Genomic DNA, 15,552 nt, shown 5'->3' on the forward strand with positions numbered 1-15,552 from the left:
TATTTTTTTTTTTTACGTAGGCATGACTCTAATATACGCATATGTACACACATGAGATACGCCCTAAGTTATCAAGCAAGCAAGCAAGTAAGCTTAGCTAGCTAGCTAGCTAGCTAGCTAGCTTGTTAGTTAGTTAACAATCTAGTTCGTTGCTAGCTCCGAGCTAACTCTCGAACTGTTACATTTTAACAAATAATGTTGATACTCTTACCTCCTTATTTTTTTTTCTTATTTCTCGTTATTCTTTATATAGAAGTTTAGCTAGGCAATTATTTATTTAATTCGATACTAGCTCCGAGCTAAATGTTGTAATATTACATTTTAACAAATAACGTTGATACTTATCTCAATTTTATTTTATTTATCAACAATTCATTTTCTCTATTATTATTTCTTTATTATTATTAATTATTTATATAGAAATTAACTCAAGTGAGCAGCATTTTTTACAATGAATTTTCACCTTAACGTGTGCGTTATCTTTTACAAAAATACAAATTTAACGACAAACGTGTGCATTTACTTTACATTTATTTTTCACATAACAGTAAACTAGTCAAGCATCTGTTTAATACTAAATCCAATTCTCGTTACAGTTACATTCAACAGTAAATAACGTTAGATATACTTCTTATTTGTTTTGTTTTTCCTTTTATTTTCTTGCCCATTTATATATTTTTTTTTTTTTTTTTTATTACGTTTTTTTCTTTTTTGTTATCTCTAGTATGTAGAACAACTGACACGATGAACTCCAGAAGATTTCATCAGATGTAAACGCTCGTCATTGCCTCGCAAACGAATATTTTATTACCGTACGATTACGCGATCTATCTCTATCTCTATCTCTCTCTCTCTCTCTCTCTCTCTCTCTCTCTCTCTTTCTATCTATCTATCTATCTATCTATCTCACTCACTCACTCACTCTCTTTTGCGTTATCAAGATCACGTCGTAGGAGAATCATGCATATAGTTTTCCAACATGTGAAAGAGAGAGACAGGTTGAACTCGTAAGAATATTCTATCGAGTTTCTCCTCTGCAACATTCCACGATATCTTTCCTTTCGAATGAAACACACTAACAGATACCCTCCTCTCCCTCCCTCTTCTTCTTCTCACACATATACACAAACATATTCACCTAACTTTGTTGATACGCGAATCGAATTTCGTATAAATACCTACCTGCTAACTTATCTTCGTAAATATCGAAAGCAAATAGCCAATCATTGTCGTCAGCCATAGTACGGTTATACTAATTGCAATAATAGTAACAATAATAATAGTAGTAATAATAGTTAAATTAATGGTAATAACAATAGTTAAATTAATGGTAATAATAATTGGTAAATGAATGGTAATAATAATAGTTAAATTAGTAATAGTAAAATCTATATATTTAATTTTAAATTTTTGTTATTGTATATTTGTGTACGTAGGTGGTGGGTCTTAAAAAAAATTAGCAAACTTTTGGTCCGCGCGTGGGTTCGTTCAACTTTGGTTGGTTGTCTCACATGCATGCATGTTATACACGTACATACGTATACTACGATTACTTGACTTCCCCCTCCCTAATTTCTTTCCTCCTCCGATTGATCATTCACTATCTTTTTCTCTCTCTTTCTATCTATCTATCTATCTTTTTCTTTTCTTTTCTTTTTATTTCAAAACGCAAATTTATATTATAAGCATAATTTCGATTGTGGGTTGAAAAGTTTCGATCTTATGTCGAGAGACATTTTATTTATTAAATATAAGTATTTTTTTTTTTTTATTTAAATGTCTAATAGAATATATTAAAAAGAGAAATAAAAAATTGTCAAATATTTCCCACGTAATAAAATGCAAATATTTAAAATACGATGTTACGACTCATTTTTAGCAATTCCCAGTTTAAAGATTAAAAAAAAAAAACAAATGTGGTTGTCATAAAAGATTCATCTTTTAGTATTTTCTTTTATGTTTAAATATTATTAGTTTTGTTATCGTTTATCCTTATATATTATCCGCCATTTGGGATAACATGGTATTAGTCGAGTTAGAGACGACAGCTTGGCACGAGAAAACGAGCTTAGAATATTTATTCTCTCTCTCTCTCTCTCTTTTCTTAATTGGTTATACGATCGGCCAATCGAGTAAAGGCTAGCTTGCTAGCTAGCTAGCTAGCCTAGCTTAGCTTAGCTAGGAGGCTTCTCTAAACTCGACGAAGTAACTAGCACGGTGCTCACATTGACAAGACAGAGAACCATATAGCATGGTATCTAAACTGCGATATATAGTCGAGCATGATGCGGGTTAGCGTGGGAACTCCTTCGACCATTCAGTGGTTCTCACAATCATTTTTCTATTTTTTTTTGTTTTGTTTTATAATCATAAACTTTAATTTTAGGAATTTTAATAATTTTATTCCATGCTCATATGTGTGTGTGTTCTTATTATTATTTATTTAATTATATATTTAATAATATTATTATATTAAAATATAATAAAATAAATAAATTAAAATAATATAAAATTAAATTATATTAAATTATAAAAAATAATAAAATATAATAATTATATTCATATAATTATGTTTACAAACGGTATATTTTTTCGAGGATAATTTGAAAAATGTTCAATCTTAATAACAAAAAAATAAAACAAATCAATTTTTTTTTTTAATTATTAGTAAAGTTAACATATGGTATGAATTATGCGAAACAAAAAACGTATAGAAAAAAAGTAATCGGATTTGTATTAGGTGAATTTTAAATTGTTATATAAATCAATTTCTTTTGGTAGTTATTATGAAATAATCCTCCATATGCAAAATACCCACACAAATATCGTGAACGGTTAAAAGAATGTATCGCACAGATAGGATGGGATGGCACATTGCTTAAAGATAAAGAACGGTGTCTGTAAAAAAGGCCCACGATGATGGCGCATTGTCGAGTGAGCTGCTGACTATAAAAAGCTATGCCGACGCCCGACGACGCTAAGCTGCTCGTAAAACTTGACAAAAAAAAACTCGCCAAATATAGTACTCTCTCGACTCTATCTTTTTCTTACTCTTTACTGGAAATATATATTATTTTATTTTATTTCATTTTTTCTTTTTTTATTATTGCTATCCTTTATTTTTCTCCATGTTCGAATTATAATGATAATTTATTATTAAATATCAACAAAATCAGTGATTTCTAATCAAATGTATATGATAATGTATAGATAAAAATATATTATATATAATAATTAATTATTATTATTATTATTATTATTATTAAAACACTACGTATAATACGTTTTTGTACAATCCGTTGTTTTACGATTAAAAGACAAACAAAAAAACAAAAAAATACAAAACAATTTAACATTGAAATAGTATTTGTAAAAAGAAAAAGAATATATTGAATAATTTAATTATAAAAATAATTTGGAAACTTTAGCAAAATTCTCCCTTTCCCCTTGTATATTTAAAATGCAACTGAGTCCCTTAGGATATATGCACAAGAAGAACTCTTTCATATCATTCTTTCACCATTGAGAAATTCTTAGTGAATGAGAAACGCAAAATCCTTCTTCTCTCTACCATTTCACGGCGTAGTAAATACTTTTTTTCCCACACGCAAACTCCTCTCCACCATCTTCGTCACAATGGTTACCGTACGCGGAATATCTCTCTTTTTTTTTTCCTTTTCCGTTTCTTTCCTTTCTTTTTTTTATCTTTTTATCTTTCATTCTTATTCATTCATTTAAAAAGAAAGAAAGAAAGAAAGAAAGAAAGAAAGAATGAATGATAGAAAGAACCGTCGTGTTCGAACAACACAACGCGAACGTAAAAAGGACCGGTTAAGTAATTTTAACCGTTCGAACGATAAATTCGGACTTTTTTGATGAAAGAAAAATAAAAAAAAAATAAAAAATATCAAAAGAGAGAGAATGATAAAAAAAAATAAAAAAATAAAAAGAGAGATAAAGACAAAAATTAATCTTTCTATCGTTATAGTAGTCTTACGAGATCTTTGCCTGGGTCAACGAACTAAGCCTTTACCCCCTTCCTTCCCCTAACCCTCCCACCCCCCTTTCCTCCTCTTCTTGATGTCGCAACATCTATAAAAGACATATATTCAAGAGTTAATGAGATAACCGAACCTCGAAGTCACTCCCGGAAATTACGGTAAATTTGATATAGGAAAAAAAGAAATAAATAAATGAATTTAATTATATTCAGTATAAGAAAGAGAAAGAAGAGAGAGAGAGAGAGAGAGAGAGAGAGAGAGAGAGAGAAATATTTACGTCACTTATCAGGTTTTCTATTTTGTTAATTTTATTATTTTTTTTTTTTTATAAAAATGTAATATAGAAAAAATAGAAACGTAATTGCAATATTTTTATAGAGAAAAATATTCTTAAATTAAAAATAATTTATTAAATTATTTAAATATATTTATATATAATTATATTATATTATAATAATAATTATATAATATCTATAATAATATTATATATAATTATTATTATTATTAATATTATTATAATAATATTATTATATATATATAATTTATTTAAAAACAGTAGTAAGGTAAAAAAATTTGTTAAGCTTGCAATTTTACAATTTTGATAAAAATTAATCTATACAAAAAAAATTTAATAATAAAATAAAAATAATTGATTTGTAAAATCATCAAATTGATAAGATATTTAAACCCTTATAATAAGTAAAATACAAACTTTGAAAACCAATTGTTTTAATCTCTTCCAAAGTTTCGTTTCCGTTAACGTTCGTTAACGGAACCCTTTGTTAAAAAAGTCACATTTGTAAGTGTGAGATTAAAAAAAGAAATGATCGTAGAAATGGATGAATGAACTGATGAACATAGGAATGTAGAGTCGTAGATTAAATGTAAGAATTTAGGAATGTAGAAACACATTGAAACACGAAAGATCCAATTTTGTCCGAACGATCGGTACGAGCTCATTTTTTTGGCCGCATTGTAAACTGGGTCAGTCGTTTGCCTTTGCACACGCGAGTAGACAGTTTCCTGTGGTCGTGACGTCACTTCCCTTATCCAGTACCATTCAAATGAGAAAGAGAAAGAGAAAGAAAGCGAGAGAGAGAGAGAGAGAGAGAGAGAGAGGGAGAAACACACAGTACCGTAATATATTTCTAGATTGAGATTTTAATTTATTAAATAATTGTAAATAATTTTTTGCAAGATTTCATTTATAGATTGAAATAAAAATTGGTTTTGACATTGTAAAAAATTTCATAATTTTTAATACAATGATACTACAATTTGTTTAAGAATTGTATTTAATACAAATGATTGCAAACGAAATATTTTATTTAATACAAATGATTGCAAACGAAATATTTTATTTAATACAAATGATTACAAACGAATATGGGAAAGATAAAACAAGATCCAAAATACATTTTGATTTTGTTATATTATCGCGAATTTGTTCATTTACACAAGACGATGGAAATACTGTCAAAAAAAAAAGTTCTTTTAAATTTAGTTGTCTCTTCTTTTATTCTCTGGTAATACATACAGTAGTAAGAGAGGACAGCTGTGCACGTGCACACACAACTCGTATTGTCTGGTTCTTTCTCGACAAGAGACGTTCGAGGAACCCGAGAGGGTTGGCCGCCGGATGAGATCGAGACGGTTTTAAAGGCTCACTTCCAAGCTCCCGAACGTGAATTAGTTCTCTCTACGTTCTCTCAATCACTTTTAATCTTCCCTCAAATAATAATCTCATCTAGGTGGATATCTTCGAAATTATATTTTTCTATTTTTTTCTTTTTTTTTATCTATTATAATTATCCGTAAAATTAAAAAGAAGAAGAATATCAAAATCTGTGAAATTTGTACTATTAAAACTTTAGTAATTTATTTATTTATATAATAAATGTTATTTTACCGAATGAATATTTTTAAATAGATGAAATACGATTTAATTAATTATTAAACAATTTCTTGTCAAGTTGAATCTTATTTGTTTTTTTTATTTTTTTATTTTTTTATTTTTACAGATAAAAATGTCTACGTGGAAAGATTTAATTTTTGTTATTCAGCATAATATTGTGAGATATAATATATAATATATAATAAAATAAAAAAAATAAATAAATAAATATAATAAATATAATAATTTATTATATAAATTATATATTATGTAATATAAATAAAATTATAATAATTTAATTATATTTATATTTATTATATTTATAATATTATATATAAATATAATATTTCAGCATTCAAATAAGTAAAAAAGATAAAAATAATTCTATTACAAAATATATAAATTCTTTTTAATAAATTAATAAATGAAAACTAATTTTAAAAAAGAAATTATATTAAAACATCAAACACACATATTCGTATGATGGACACGATGATGGTTAACATTGTATAATGTGAGTTCATTTTAAATCGAAAATAAAATAGTAAATTCAATCAACCAAGAAGAGAAAGAGGATATCGATAAACCATAAGTATATTATTTTTAATATAAGCATATAATCATCATCGTTGTCTTTATCTTTGTATCTATGTCGCGATTATCATGTGGAACCGAGCATAACCGAATAACCGATAAAGGAATTGCGTCATGGCGCCACCTGAGACCATGCGTGTACATATGAGCGACTTGTTGCGTAAAATATTCGCGATAACAAGCGTGTGTACACGTGTAAGTAAATTGTACGTTCGTGTAGATATATTCTATCTCTTTCTCTCTCTCCCTCTCTTTCTCTTCTATTATCATATCAAGTCACAAATCATCGGTAAAATAATATCCGACCTAAGTTATATGTGTTGTATTATGGTGTATATTTCGAATAAGATAAGAAGAAGATATAGAAAGTGAGCTTGTTAAGGATAATCAAAGGCAAACCTATTTTAAATGATTTCTCTTTTTTTTTCTTCTTCTTCTTCTTCATCATCATCGATTTATTTTATTTATTCCAATAGATCCCCTAAATTATTTTTATTTTTATTTTTTTTTGATTTTATTTCTCTCAATAGATATTTTCTTTCTTTCTTTCTTTCTTTTTTCTTTCACGTTTTGAAACGAACGGTAAATCGTACGTTCAAAACCAATGACATCATCATCATCATCATCTTACTGAATAGAACGATCAATCGATACAAATTACTAGCCTCGAGGAAAAATCCTCTTTGATCTCTCCCATTCGTCGTTAGGCGAATATTGTGTCGAGTTCGATCAAATATTTATTATAATTATTTGTAATTTATTATTATTGTAATATATATATATATATACGTATATTTCAAATTTTTATTTTATTCTTTTTATATCATTTTCATTATTATTATTTATCATTTATTTGTAATGTATAATATTACGAGAATTTGATTGAAAATATTTGGTGTTTAAACTTTTTTCTTTCTTTTTTTAAATAAAAGTTAGTTTGACCATAAATTATATAATATTATAAATAAAACAATAAACTTTATTACTCATTGTAAAACAATCACAACTCTATCTAAAAAAAATATATGAAACTAGTAGAATGCTTAACAAAATTATTTAACAAAATCAATTTGAAAAAGTTGATAAAATAATGCCTTTGATTTTCTTTTCTAAATCGAAAAAAACCAACACATAGAAAAATTTCAATTTGGTTGCTCGAAAAAGAAAGGATTCATATCGCTCAAATCTTCTATTTCTCTCTTTTCTCTTTGTCTTTTTTCCTTTTTCTCTTTGGAATGAGATTCCATGGTTCTCTTACGTTCGCAATACGATTTCGTAATCGTGACTTCTCGTATCGGTATCCGATTCCCCGCTGACTCTCCACCTCTCCATGTTCCTCCCTTCTACCCCACCCCCTCTTACTCCCCCTCTTTCCCTGGTGAGTCCGGGTTTCCTCTTTCTCTCGTACTCGACTGAATGGAGGCGTCGGAATTCTTATCGACCGTCGTGTTCGCCCTTACGTCATACCGCCTTTGACTGCTTGAAAAAGTATTGACCATTCGTCCAAGATATTCTTAGTACGTTATCACTAGACAATTGTTTTACCGTCACGTATGGTTCAGTGTTTCTCAATCGATTCCTTTTTTTATTTTTTTATTTTCTAACTGGATAAAAAAGAAGAATATTATATAAATTGTGAATTATTGTGTGAAACAACAAAACACAGGTGGTGTACAAATGATGAGAATAAAAATGTTTTTAATAATGTATAATTCGTAATTTATAAATTATAATCGTGATTTGTGTTAGTAGAATTAACAAAAAGTGATCGATGAGAGTATGTGAGGAAAGTTCTTATATAAATAATTTATTATTTTTATTCGTATTATTCATTCTGTGAGTTTAATTAATGGAATTTGAATACTTATTTCCGTTTAAAATATACTCGAGTGATTATTTTATTAGAAAATTTTGTTTAATTTCTTTTTTTTTTTTTTCAAAAATGATAAGATATACGGGAGGAACATGAAGAGTCATTGATAAAACGTGAAAAATCCCGAATGAAGATCACTGACGTACATATCTGTGAATCGTTTCCTCGTGGATATGTGTCCGCCCACTCTTCCGTACCACCATACCGCACACGTCGTCGTATTCGTCGTCGTTGTCGTCGTCGTCGTCGTCGTTGTCGTCGTTGAACGAACATCCGCATAGATCTAGAGAAGTTCGATCCTCTGATACACGTAAAACTTGTGCTCTGAGTAAAGTCGAATGAAGGGAGGAAAAAAAAAAGAAAAGGGGGAAAAAAGAAAAGAAAAGAAAGAAATGCCATCACGTCTCGTAGGTTTTTCACGAATTCTTCTTGTCCGCATTGGAAAAGTATGATTTCCAAAAAATACGTCTGATTTGTACCATTTTTTCTGTTCCATTCTTTTTTTCTTTTTCTTTTTTAAATTTCTTCCTTTTCGAACGATTGATTTTTATGAATAAAATTTCGAATACATTTTTAATATTTCAATATCGTTTCATTTGTAATTGTTCTGTACGTTACGTGTTTTTGTCTTATTTTTATTTTTTTTGATAAAAAGTGATGGTACCATTCTAATAAGAATATTTTTTCGAATGGAAGAAATTAAAAAAAAAAGCAAAGAAAACAAAAAATTCACCAACGATATTTCTATTTGATTGGCATTACGAAAAGAAATCATATTTCATCGATTAAATATAATTGTAATAAATTTGATTCCAATTCTATTAATTCTAGTCGATAAAACATAATACAGAAATATTACAATATGTTTTTCAAATAGAAGAAGCATCTATTTAAAATAAAATTAAATAAAATTAATAAAAAATCTACACAAAATTATTCAAAAAAAATATATATATATAATCAAATTGTAAAATTAATATCACTAACAGATACATTATCAAACCACATATATAATTAATCAACAACACAATTATAATAAAAGAAGACGAAAATTAAGGAAAAGAAATGAAAAAAAATGAAGACAATGTATAAAAGCATTACTTGTGCAGTTGTCAGTGTTGCTACTGGTGCATCCGTTAATTGTTCTATTTTTGTGTTACAGTGGTACCACGAGAGAAAAAGAGACAGAAAGATATAGAAAAAGAGATGGAAAGAGAGAGAGAAAGAGAAAGAAAGAGATAGGGTAATGAATGGATTAAACAACTTGACGTCACAGGATGGATTATATAAACGGTAGCGAATATGTTTCTATCTCACTCGCTCGCATTAAGTTTCTTTCTATCCATCTATCTATTTCTATCTCTCTCTCTCTCTCTCTCTCTCTCTCTCTCTCTCTCTTTTTCTGTCACACATACATAGAATGACTCGTGTTCCGCGCGTGACATCGGAGGTAGGAAGGAAGTTCGCTTCCTTTCGTACCTAAAAGGTATTGAGCCCCGTCCACACGTCCGTCCTGCGATTCAACTTCGTGTTGCACACCAACTATAAATATATATATATGTATGTATGTGCATATATGTGTTAGAGAGAGAAAGAGAAGCGCGTAAATGTAGGCGACGAAGCGCATAGTGTTAAAGCCGTTTCGTTGCCGACGAAACGACGAGGGGTCGTCCATTTAAAAGCGGACGAGCTCGGTTAGAATCCCAATGACGACAGCAGCCCTCTTTAAATCTCTCCCTTTCCTCTAACCGACTTTCCCCTCCCCCTTTGCCTTCCCAATCCTCCTCTTTCACCACCTCCACCTTCATCACTTCATCCTCCTTTCGGTCTCCTACTTCTACTTCTACTTCTACTTCTACTTCTATTCGGATTCTCTTTCTGTTTTATCAACTATTCAGACATCACCAAACTACTCGGAACTCTGTGTTCTTCTTCCACTCTGTTACATTCGTCAAATTTCCTTTTTTTTTATTCTCGACTTTTGATTGTTCTTTTGCTTTGCTTTGTTTTATCATATAATGTCTTTTTATTATTAATTATTTGATTTATTATTTATCGTAATTTTTTTTCTTGTGTATTTACAGAATATTGAAAGGAGTACAATCGTATGGTTTGACGGAGTTTGTTCATTAATCCATTGGGGAGGAGAGTAAGATGACTTTGTGAAGTTATTATGGGTGAGTTTTAATTTTGATGATTTTTCTTTTAAAATATTTTTTTTTTTTTGGTTCGTTTTCGTTCACATTCAGTAAGATTTAAAAACGAAATTTAGCGTTTTTTTTTAGTAGTTTAAACTGTAAATTTTATCAACCCCTATATTAGTATATTTGTGATAAGAATTAATATAATTAATTATATTTGATACGATATAATAATTATTATATGATATAAATATTATATATTTTATATTACAAGTATTTTGTATTTTTGGTGTTATTTATTTTACATTCTGTATATCAATTATATATTTACCAATTATGTTTATTAAGTATAAAAAATAATTTTGTTAGATAAAAAAAAAAAAGGATTTCATAATTTATATATCAAAGATTAATTTGAATTTTACAATTCATAAGATCTCGCAAACGATAAAATTGGGATTTGATCGACATGCCAAATAGTACACACAGACATCGTTTCATTGGTAAAATAGTGTATTAGTATAAGTAGGAATGGGAAGGGGTTAGAAGTATGAAGAGGGGATGTACTTGGTTGACCTACTTCTTACGTTTCTGCGTGCGAAACGATTTGGACACGTGTTCTCGAACGCACAATCCTCTCCTCCTCGTTGCTTCTTCTACTTCCTCTTCCTCTCTTCTTCTCTGATGTGAAATCTTTTCTCGAGTTATTAACACGTAGTCTGGGAGCCGTCTGCGGGTCGTCGTCCGCGACTGGAATAGAAATGGCACAACCTTCTGTCACCTACGATCGCAACACTAACTTCTTCCTTGAACACTACCCCAAATCATTATAACTATAGTTATCTTTCTCTTTCGTGTACACCACGTCATCTCGATATTTTATACATGATCGAACAATTTTTTTTTTAGAATATTTTTTTTACCGTATATTCGTGTCACATTCAAATTATTTTTTTATTTATTAATAATCTATTAATAATTATTATTATTAATTGGCATTAGGAACTTGAAAGTTCATTTTGATGCAACTATTAATATTATATTAATTTATTTTATATATCAAATTATATATATTATTATACTATATTATACTATATATATTATATTATTATTATATACAAATTATATATAATAATATTATTATATCATACATGTTTTTTTCATAATTTAAAAGACATATACAATTATTAATAGAATAATTACAAATTTAATTAATAATTTATTCAAATTAATATATATTATATATTAAATATTAAATACAAATATTTATTAATAATTAAATTAATATTTTTTTATTAAATGTAAAATATTTTATATATATATATATATATATATATATATATATATTTTATTAATAATTAATAAATATTTGTATTTAAAATGAAATAATTGAGTATAAAAATTAAGAAAAAATAATATAACATAATTTTATGAATGTTCTAATTAATTTATTCATTCATTCATTCATTCATTCGTTCATTCATTCATTTATTCATTCATAGAATCAATTCAATCAACTTCTCATTATCATAAATTTCAACACAGATAGTAAGAACGGATATTCGCTTAGAGAGTAGTCAGATTTATCTGTCGATTTGTCCGCACATTATCTCCGTTCACGTATAAGTCATACTTCGATAAAGTATAATAAATCGATACATCGAGAAAAAGAAATATGTAAACGAGGTATAGAAAATCCGTTCGCGTATACAACACACCATCCGTTGATTTCTCACGGTTTATCGTATGAATATTTATGTAAGAGGAAAAAAAAATAAAATAGAAAAATAAAATGAAAAAAAAAATAAATAATAAGAGTATTACCAAGAGAGAAAGAGAGAGAGAGAGAGAGAGAGAGAGAGAGAAAACGTGGTCGTGTAAGTGGCAATAAAATGTAACGTGTGATGTAATAAAACGTTCGTATTGCATAAGTCAACGGAAGCTAGTTGGTTGGTCTGTTTTACATAGAAGACTCGTGCAATCTCTAATTCACGTAAGTAACGAGTAATAAATTGGAAAAAGAAAAATGAAAGAAAATGAAAAAAAAAGAAAGTGAAAAATAAAAAAATTAAAAACAAACGTTAAACGGAAGTTAAAACGCGAAAAAAGAAATCTTTCAGCGGTAAGGTACAAATTCTAATTGTATGTTTCTTCGTGCGAGTCAAACATGGCGAACGGACGCCATATTTCTTTTTTCTTTTCTAATCTTTTTAAACGGTGAGTTTGAGTATTCAAAAAAAAAAAATAATAATATATTTTCTTTTCTAAACGTGTTTTATATCGAACGTGAATTTAATACTTGTATCGTACGTTAGAAAAAAAAAAGGGACAATAATAATAAGAATGAAAGAAAAAATCAAGAGAAAAGAAGAAAAACTAGTTTGAGTTGTTGAAAGTTTTCTAGTTCTTTTTCTTCTTTGGTTGTGTGAATTGTCTAGAAAATATTTTATTGCTGTGTTATATGTGATGACGATGCCCCTCATTCTCGAAATTCGAGTTTTAACAGTTGTCCCTCCTTCTTTTAACTCACCCCTCGTCAGCCCCACCTTCTTTTTCTTCTTCTTCTTCTTCTTCTGTTTCTTCTCTTTCCCAGCCCTTAAGGAAAGGGCAGGCAGGTGCATGTACTTATTTTCGGTTAGATAAAATGAGAGATGTTAAAAAGGGCAGCTGCCGCTGTTATTTCGTCTTATGGGAAGGTGAAAAAGAAGGTTTGTTGAAAAAAGGTGTGTAAGGAAACCTTAACTCGTGGAAAAAAGACGAAGTAGAAGTAGAAGTAGTAGAATATCAATCTAAATTCATAAAGAAAGGAAAGAATTGCATGATGGATAGAGATAGAAATAGAAATAGAAATAGAAAAGAAATGGAGTGAAAGAAATGCAAAGAAAATTTAAGTTCATAGAAAGAAGAAGAAGAAGAAGAAGAAATGAAAAAAAAAAGAAAAACGTGTGATGTAAATGATTTATTCGTAGCAAAAAGATTGTATATCCAAGTGTACATGGTAAGAAAAGTTACATGAATAAATAATAGAAAGAAAAAAGGAAAAAAATGTGAGAAAAATGACGGTGTGAAAAAAAAAACAATGAAAATTCGTACTTTTTAAAAAAGTACACAAATAAGGAAGCAAAATAAAAAGGACACGTGAGAGGAATATTTAAATTTGTGAAAAGAAGAAATGTGTACACATTGAAAAAAGAAGAAGAAGAAGAAGAAAGGAGGAAGCAAAAATATGAAGAAAATACAAATTAGTGATAAGAATAAAATATCCCCCCCAAAAAATGAAGAATAAACGAAAAAAATAAAAAAGACAAAATAAGAAGAAGAAGAAGAAGAAGAAGAAGAAAAGAATAAAGGGAAGGTAAGAAAGAAAGAAACGGACACGGTTCGGTGGTAAGGTAAACGATATAACGGTGGAACGATATAACAACACAGCGGGTCCTTTTCAGTGGCAGATGTCTCGAGTAAGACACGTGCCCGTCTTCAAGGGCCAATTCCCCTTTCCCCCCCCCACCTTTTACCTCTCTTCTTCCTTCTCACCGTTCATCTTTCTCCCTTCTTATCCCCCCCTTTTTTGATCATCTGTCCTCTCTTTTTCGATTTCTTTTTTTTTCGGGACTCGTGTTCTTCTTTCAAATACAAGATCGACGGGTGCTGGTTGCATAGAGAAAAGGGATGGAAAGTACTTGCAATGAAGAAAAATAAAAAAGAGGGAACTTTTGGTAAGAACTTGATAGAGGAAAAGAGAGAAAGAGAGAGAAAGAGAGAGGGATAAGGGGAAGTAAGTGGGGTGGAGGGAAAGGGAATGGGAAAGGGAGGAGGTAAACTTCGAAGAAGAATATCCGTTCTTATCCTGCGTAGTAGTAGTAGTACTACTTCCTTCCTCCATCTTACTTTTTTTTTTTTTTGCTTCTACTTCTTTCTTCTTTTCCAACGAGAAGGTAAAAAGAGAGAGGGGGAAAGTTAAGAAGAGGAGGAGGAGGAGGAGGAGGGTGGGAGGGTACCGGTAGAGGGAAACGAAGTACAGCAGCTGCCGTTTTTGCCTCGTGAATCGCGACCGGTGCAAGCTTCGCCCTTTGTCCTTGAATCGCGCCGACCCTTTCGATATCGAAACGACAAAGGGCCGAGAAAGGGAACGTCTCTTGCCGAGAAACGGATTCCTCGAAGGCAGCAGGACCTCTTTTCTTCTCTTCTCTTCTCTTCCCTCCTCTCCTCTCCTTTCAGTTTCTTTTTCTCTTCTTTTTCATCTTCCTTACTTTTTTTTACCTTAACTTCTTTTCTTTTCTGTGACTGTACCACGAACTTCTCTAATTGGTCCACAACCAGTGCAGTGGTGGTGGTGGTGGTTTTTCGAGTCTTCCGAATTTGGGTATAGGTAATATTTAATTCTGTTTTTTTTTTTTTTTTTTGGAAGGGAAAGGGATGTTCTTATTTTTTTTTTTGATTTGTATTTTTATTTTATCTTTATTATTATATTAAAATTATAATTTGATTATTTATATTATTTTCTTTTCTCTCTACGAATTATTTTAGATTATATCATATAGAAAATTATTGGTAAATCCAATTAACAGACAATTATCTCAATAAGTTTTTATTATTTTATTAATTATCTTAATAATTTGATTGATATCTTCCTTTTTTTCGGATTCTTCTAAATTTTTCTATCTCTTTCTCTCTCGTTCCTTCAAGTATTACATAGACGATGTATAGAATATACCATCTGAGAGTCGCTGAACGCGAGTCGTGCGACTTTTTGAGTCGCTTTGGTCCCACGCTGAGAAACTATGGACGACGCAGCTCGTTCATACACATACGTGAACGTGTTACGCTTTACCGGCTCCTATCTTCCTATACATACATACACTTTATATATATATATATATATATATATATATATATATATATATATATATATATTATATAATGTGTTACATATTATATTTATATATTATGTTATATATATATATGTTACTGAGAAAGATCGAAATTGAAGAATGTCAAGATTCACATGATGAATGTCAACTCATATTTAAATACCTTGATGAAACCCTA

The 15,552-nt window shown here is 29.3% G+C and overlaps 1 long non-coding RNA gene across 10 annotated transcripts in view; it reads left to right on the plus strand.

The window, feature by feature from the left end:
* LOC107064880 (uncharacterized) overlaps positions 1–15,552 on the plus strand; it is a 43,777-nt gene that overhangs the window by 14,490 nt on the left and 13,735 nt on the right. For 9 of the 10 annotated variants that reach the window (XR_016177390.1, XR_016177384.1, XR_001475540.2 and 6 more), the window contains one exon: positions 10,447–10,539. This is a non-coding gene — a long non-coding RNA (uncharacterized LOC107064880). Of the gene's footprint in view, positions 1–9,524; positions 9,656–10,446; positions 10,540–15,552 lie in introns of all 10 variants that reach the window. The other variant, XR_016177387.1, reaches the window with a different exon arrangement.

This window comes from Polistes dominula, unplaced genomic scaffold (genome assembly GCF_049000335.1).
Source record: "Polistes dominula isolate Pdom_NZ unplaced genomic scaffold, Pdom_raw_medaka contig_16, whole genome shotgun sequence".
Taxonomy (NCBI): Eukaryota; Metazoa; Arthropoda; class Insecta; order Hymenoptera; family Vespidae; genus Polistes; species Polistes dominula.